The sequence below is a fragment of the Haliaeetus leucocephalus genome, unplaced genomic scaffold, assembly GCF_000737465.1.
Source record: "Haliaeetus leucocephalus isolate CR32 unplaced genomic scaffold, Haliaeetus_leucocephalus-4.0 Scaffold428, whole genome shotgun sequence".
Taxonomy (NCBI): domain Eukaryota; kingdom Metazoa; phylum Chordata; class Aves; order Accipitriformes; family Accipitridae; genus Haliaeetus; species Haliaeetus leucocephalus.
The window spans coordinates 781,235-788,673 of NW_010972864.1; positions in this window are offsets into that span (position 1 = coordinate 781,235).

Here is a 7,439-nt window from a genome sequence, read left to right on the forward strand (position 1 = left end):
GGGGACTAATATAGTGATTAGGGTTTTTTTCAGATTACCCTTGCAGTTTTGCTAGGGCCAGTATTTGGCTTGCACAAAAACAAGCACAATGCCAATGTTTTTAAAGCTTCCTACTAGTCTAATTCAGACTCACCCTACAGTGGCAGGATCTGCATATTTTTATCTTTTCATAAAATATTTTTTATCGGTTTCTGTTGCTTTAGAATGGAAGATGCAAAATCTGAAAAGGACTTTGGAAATAAATGGGCCCCTTCCATGCAAAAATAGATAATATTCAATCTATTCTTATTGTTATTTACCTTGAGAACAAGTCTATCTGTTTATCCAAGTCTGAGAATTTGAACTGGTAAGAGTTGTATCACTGATATGTGGTTTATGGGGTTCAGTCTTAAGAGTAGAAGAAAGCTTTAGAAAAACTGAAGTACATTTCAGTGCCCTTGTTTTGTGCCGTTCTGTGATGTTGATGCTGTAGGATTTATCTGTGATGTTTGGAGGAGGTGTATGTTTCATTTATATATGCATGTGTTTATATTTTTAACATGTTAACTGAGTATCTAAGCATTAATTTCTGTTCAAAGAATGTCAGTAAAGTTGTGGAGTTCGTGTTTCTACTTCAGGAAAAATCATGTAGAAATTCAGGTGCAGGGTTTTTAATAGTGGGCATATAAAGCAAAGGTATATCGATTGAGTTTTACTAGACTGACAGCAGCACTGAAGGTCCTTGTGACCCAGAAGTTTGTGACCCACGAAATCTCCATTTTCCTTCTATTGGTAATGTATCTGGAAGTACAGAGGACTGAAAAATGCATCCTGTGTGACCTAAAACACATTGATTATCTACAATTGGAAAATTATTTTGGGCTTATTGCTAAAAATATGTTTGATACTAGTAAATATAAGGGATAGGCTTAAATTATATTCTTAAACAAATGTTCCCTCAGCACAAATTCACTAAGGCAACAGCTGATACTTACAGGTATGAATAAGATCCACTACATTTTTCTTTAAAATGCTGATTTCAGATGCATGGCCATTTTGCTGATTCAGCTTCATCAGCTTGGATGCCAGTGAGCAGAAATCAAAATTTTGCTTTATAAATGGTATTTGTGTCTGATTGAAGGAGATAAATGACAGTGAGGATTTGGGCAGAGTTATTTCTAAAAATGGTAAATATCCAAGGTTCCTGAAAACAAGCCTGTAACACACACGTACACCAGCAGGCAGATTTTACAGCTCTGTCCAGAGCACAGAAGGAAGATAAATCATGGCCACCCCCCTCTCATTTTTGAAATGGTTCAACCCTGGGGTTTAGCTGAAGGACTTAAGGAGTTTTTGAAGTGCAAATAGACTGGTGAAGAGTAAACCTTTTCAGACTTTCATTTAGATGGATTTTTTTTTTTCTATGTGGATTTCTGGCACCAGCTGAGATCTGGAAGGCCACAGGATTTTTTTTGTTTTTGATCAATCAAGCAAGCAGAACTTGCCATGGGGGTGTACATTCTCTGCATACATATTGATCCTATTGTGTTTAAAAGTAGTTAATTTAATCTGGGCTTTTTGAAACCTTCCTCAGTAAGACTTGCATTAATGGAGCTGTCATTTCAAGGTCATGTTCCAGTGTCAATAACTTAGTGGTAATGACAGAAGTTACCTGTAATTTTAATACCAATATTTTAGTTATTGCATGTTAAAATTGCATTGAATAAGAACTAATTTTATATATGTGCATGTAAAAATGTTCAGTTTCAATTGAAAAATGTCGCTTTCATTAAATGAGAGATTTTCAAAGCAGTTTGGTGTTACTAAACATGTTAATACCAACAGTTGTGTTACTATTCACTGCTGTTTGGATTAGTACTCTTAGCCTGCCCTGTTGCATAGGGAGTTTGACTCCAAGAACCTATTTTGTACCTTGTCTCTTCTAGCAAAATGGTTGTAATGTCAGAGTTTTTATTCAGGGCTCTTTCTGGTAGTTTTGACCTTTTACCTCACACTTTGTCTTGTTTAAAAGCAGCAGTGTGTAGAAGATGGATTGCATATTAACTATAAACACTTCTTGCTACTGTGATAAATATTTGGAGATACAATGTGTAAGGACTGTCTGTATGATAAGATGCCCATTTGAGTGCAGAGTATAGATTTTATAAGGCAGGATACAGTTAACTACTTTTTGGTCCATATCTGAAGATCTTAGCATCAAGTATTTCAGATGAAAGCATTATATATTTTCAAGATTTTTCCTGTGAGCATATTAACTGCAGACTTTGTTATTTGCTTCTTTGATTTGATTGGGTTGGAAGGAGCTTCAAAAAGTTATCCCAGACATGGTGACACTCAAGGTACATTTGTGTTGGTGGCGAAAATTGGATTCAGCTGCCATGGCAGAATGTGCCTGTAAATCTCCCAAACCTGGTTTTCTCATTGCTTTTCTTGGTAGTTGAGGCATGCCTTGAGCCCTGATACTTGCTGAGGACCGGGATTCCAGAGCAATGTGTACTGAGCTGTCTGGGTTGTGAGGTAGAAAGCGGAGTCTTGCATACAACTCTTTCAATCATGTACCAATAATTATTTTCTGTAGAGTTTCCTATGTGTAAGTGTTTTCCCCAGTTGAGTGGGATTTTGTCAAAGATTTCAGTGCCACATCACTCGGTGGCTCAGAATGGGAGAGGAACTCTAAAGGTGGTATGGGGTCCAGAGTTGGGATCTTCTTTAGAAGGACCAAACTTGACTGGTTGTTAGTTTAATTTCCATATATTGGACATCCAAAATGGTAGTGTATGGCATACTACAGGAAAATCACCTATATTAAAAAATGGTGTATTTATACCTTACTTCTGTACTTACAGTCTGGTGGATTGATGTTGGCTATGATATGAGAGCACGATAGAAAGATTCCAGATCAGGATAGGGACCTAAAATTGTAACTCATCACAAATTAATAAATATGGCTAAATACAATTAAAAAATAAGGCTAAAGAAGTGCATAATGTGATTTTTCCCAGACTTTACACTGAACAGAAGACGTTTGGTTAATAGGCCCCCTATCTTTGTCTTTATTTTACACTCTAGCTTTTACGTCCATTAAAATCACATGCTGTCGATCTCATGTACTGTAATGATGGTTATTTCCTGCAGTGTTTGAAAACTGAATGTGAGAATCTGTTTAAAGTTTTGCTGAGAAAGAAGGGAATTCTTTGCGTCTCACTATGGAGAAGGGATTCCCAGCATTTGTGCGTCACTTTAGCGAGTATGTCACTGGGAGATGCTAGTATGACCTTTACTTTGTTAAGTAAGAGATTTCTAGCACCGCCCAGGACTCCTCTCTCTTCAAAAAGTCTCGTTCCACCAGCTGGATAGAGAATTTTGTGCATATTTCAAGTCAGCAGTTTTTGCTTCAGTCTTATTAGGCATAGAGTGCGGATCTTCGTTTAGAAACAGACATCATTCTGTAGACAGGTATGTGGGTGTTGGCTGGAAAATCCAGCGTTCTAATTTAATTTTTTTTCTAAATGGTGTGTGCTCAAATGTCAAAACACTGGGGGGCTGTTACTGGCAAATTACAGATTTATCAACCGACATTAAAGTAATCTTACTCTGGCTACAGTATACTTTCGTCAAGGGCATAGGCTTGCACAATGATTCTGAATTCCTGTAGAATTTAACTGAGCAACAGCTGGTCTGTAGGTTGTGTAGATTTTAACAAGGTAATGTTTGTGTTTTGGCAAAGGACTTGTGTGACATGCTGCTGGAACTGTTTCAAAGTGCCTTCTTCCTGCATTCAAGTTTGTAGGGATCCTGAGACAGTTTTTGTGTGAAATTTCTCCACTTTGTACGTCTTGATTTTATCACAGGTAAATTCTACAAAATCCTTCCATGGAGTATTAGGAAAAGAAAAAAAGAAAATAAAAAGGCTGTCAGAAACACTAACTACAGCTACAACAGAAAGAATACTCTTTTTGGCCTTTAATTGCGTCAGATTCCTTTTCTCCACAAGTGGTTTTTTTGGTTGGTTTTTTTTTTTTTTTTTTCCCCACTTGAGAGACATTTATGGTGCTGTGTCCGTCAGGATAACCCTGTCTTAGGGTTGAAGTTGTTTTTCTCCCTGAGTTCTTAGAGGTGATGTTATCTTTTGTTCACTCAGCAGTATGGTCATTCCTGAGAGCATCTGTCACTTTAGGCATTGTAAGATGGATGAGTCTCAAGTAAACTGCTGGTTGAAGCAAATGGTGAAAATAAGAAAAGAAAAGGGGGTTGGGGGTCTTCAGAGGGGACAGACAACAAGGAAGCACTGTTAGAAATCAAAAGTAAACCAGGCTGTAGTGGAAGAAAGAGCCAAGATGGATCACGTGTTAGCAGATCCCACAGGTCTTGGAAACGAAGATTGGTGGCTGATGAATTGAGAAGAGATCTTCTGTGTCTTGACAAAAATGCTGCTGATTTGTTTCCTACTTCCAGCAGATGATCTGAACATCAGATGAAGAAATTGGGGTTTTGTCACATTGTGTTGTAAGGTTAGGACAAATTAATGCTGCCAATAATCAGAAAAAGGGTTAGTGATATTTTGTGTGTCTTAAATATTACATAAGAATCTGTCAGTACTGAGTGGGCACGTAACAGTATAAAACCAAAACAGCATATCAACAGTTTAACTTTTGGAAAAAACAGTAAACTTAAAATTTGTAGCCATTTGTATTTCAGAAGGTACTTAATGTTTTTAAGAGAGGGAGGATTCACTACAGCATCTCTGATTTAGCTGGACTAATTGAATTAGACATTTTAACAGAAAGTGATGTAAAAAACCACACATAAGCCCGAGGAAAACTCCCCCCCCAAGCCACTCACAAGCAAATCCACCCCCCACCCCAAAGCTGAGCAAAGGTCTGTGTTTGCAAAAGCAGCCGGCTAAGGACACTTACATCCCAGTGTGTGTCGTGGTTTGGGAAGGGTCCAGGAGGATCCTGGCTTGAAAAATTATTTTGTCACACTATTGGCATTGGTCCATAAGGGGAAGCCCTGGTTGAAAGGCAAAGAAATTAAGATGATTAGAAGCTTTAAAGCTTCACAAATGGTGGAATATCTCTCTTCTCAATGGATGTAAATAATAGATGAAAGACCGAGAGTGACAACAAAGGATCAGGGCGTTTAAGAGAATGTGTGCAGCCTGAATAGAGGTCTGTGGCCTAGGGCCAAAGGTCTTAGCTTTGAGTGTAATTAGAAGAAAATACAAAAATGTCATTACTAGCAGGTGAAATGTTCAGCACGTGTCCGAAAAATAGCAATTTCAGAGCCAGGAGCTGTTGGAATTGGATTACTGACTTTCTGCAATCATTGAAGTCTCTGCAGAGCCCTACAGTTTGGTTGGGAGCTGTGTGTGTTAACCTTGTTGGCCATCTGGAGTGGATTCACTGTTAGCATGGCAGGGATGCACAGTGCAGGGTAGCATCGGTGGTTCCTGGCAATAGAGTTGTTTAATGTCTTTCCTCAGAACACAACAATCCTACCCAAAACCTGTCCTGAGTGAGAGGTGAGGGTTATAGTTGCTGTCTTAAATAGGCTGATTTTAAAAATGGGAGGAGGGGGAGGAAGCTTAAAGCTGTATTGCTTTTAATTTTAAAATGTAGGTTTTGAATTCTAGGTGTACAGCTTAAAGAGTCGCATTCATTCTGGTTTTGACAGCAGACCCAAGGCTGTGGTCCCAGCTTTAAGCCTAAAATCCCATTTGTGAGCAACAGGGAAAATTCCTTTAAATCTTTTGGCAAAATATTGTCTATTTCTATTGAGAAACCAAACCAGCTTGTGTGCCTAAGAAAGTCTTGTCAAAGTCCAGTCAATGATAACTTAATTTAAAGCTTTTCCTGATGTTAATTACTGTTCTGTACAGCCCTAGGTATTTTAGGAGTTCTCTTCTGCCAGCTACACCATTGTTGCCATTCTTTGGGGTATTTCAGGTGTATTCTTTTTTATAAACTGCAATTTCTATTAGAAATGTTTTCACTTAAATACCTTAATGGGATGTCAGATAGGAGAGCAACCAGCTAATTCTGATTTCATTTTGAACATTGGTCTCTGGTTTAGCATAGATAACTGCTCACCCATTTAGTTTGTTTCTTTCTAAACCAACAGTAAAATAATTACTTCTACATTATCATCTGTTTTTTATGTTATTGTGACAGTTAATTTTCTCATACTGACGTGCTAAGTTTCTAATATTTCATATAGTGACTTTGGTGCCAAAAATGTGCAGATTCTGTGACAAACTTGTACTTCTAGTAGAATGGAGAGAAGCAGCCATGCAGCTTCAACCAAGTATTCCTATAAACAAAAAGATGCTTTTTTAAATGGTAAGCCCTCCTTTCCCCACCCCAGTTCAGTTTTTGCCCTAGACCAGGTTTAGACACAGGTTTTGTTGGCTTGTTATAAACTATACGCTGGCACAAGTAATTTTTAAATTTTTTTTCTTCTTTCTTATTTTTCAGCTGTTCAGGAGTTTTAAACAACTTCACAGCAAGACTTCACAAACTCTTAGCTGTATCCTTTAATCATGACTGCATTTCAAATAGGTTAAAAGGAATCTGAAAAGGTACCGTACTTGTCTTTCCTAATAGACAATACACTGTATGTTTGTGTTCAGCATCTGCATTTTCATTGACATTGACTGCATTTTAGGAACAGTGTGGACTGTAAATAATGATTTTATTTTTGCTTTGGGCATGTACAATGTCGAAGTTCTTAATAAATCTTGAAATCCAGTTCGTACAATTAAACAGCCTTCACCAAAGAGGGCTGATTCGTACTTCCATTTTTTTCTTATATATGCACAATGAGGTCAACTTCATTATTTAATGACAGTTCTTCTGAAGCTGTAACAATTTTCTTCTGCTGTTTTACTTAGAAGCACTGCAAATACCTAAGCAACTAGCTAAATACATGTTTTATGCACTTGGAGGGTGGATGTTTGTTTGTTTGTTTGTCCTCTTGAGGGGTTTAAAACAAATGGGAAGAAGAATGCAGATCTTTGTAACGATCGAGATAGATTTGTGCTTCCAGCTGAGATTCTCACACGTCTTTTTTTCTGACTTCTTAAAGGGGGGAGGCTTGTCTCAGTATACAATATTGGGCTTGCATAGTTTCTTGTTGCATTTAAATAGCCAGCGTATGGAGAAGGCTGAAGATCTATTCTTGCTTTATGACCTGTTGTGTCCCTGGGGCAAGGGCAGCGCTGAGCAGAGCAAGGGGGTCATGGCCACAGCTTAGGTTCTGAGTGGCGCTTGTGGGTTCCCAAAACCTGCCTACAGGAACATTTTGCTTGGCAACATCTGGAACATGGTAGAAGTCTGGAAGAGGGGGGAACCTCTAGTATTTTGCTTCGCCAGGTGCTAGGAGGAAGCAACATTAGCCTTTTTGTTGGGGGGGGGGGGGGGGGGGGGGGGACTTCTGGC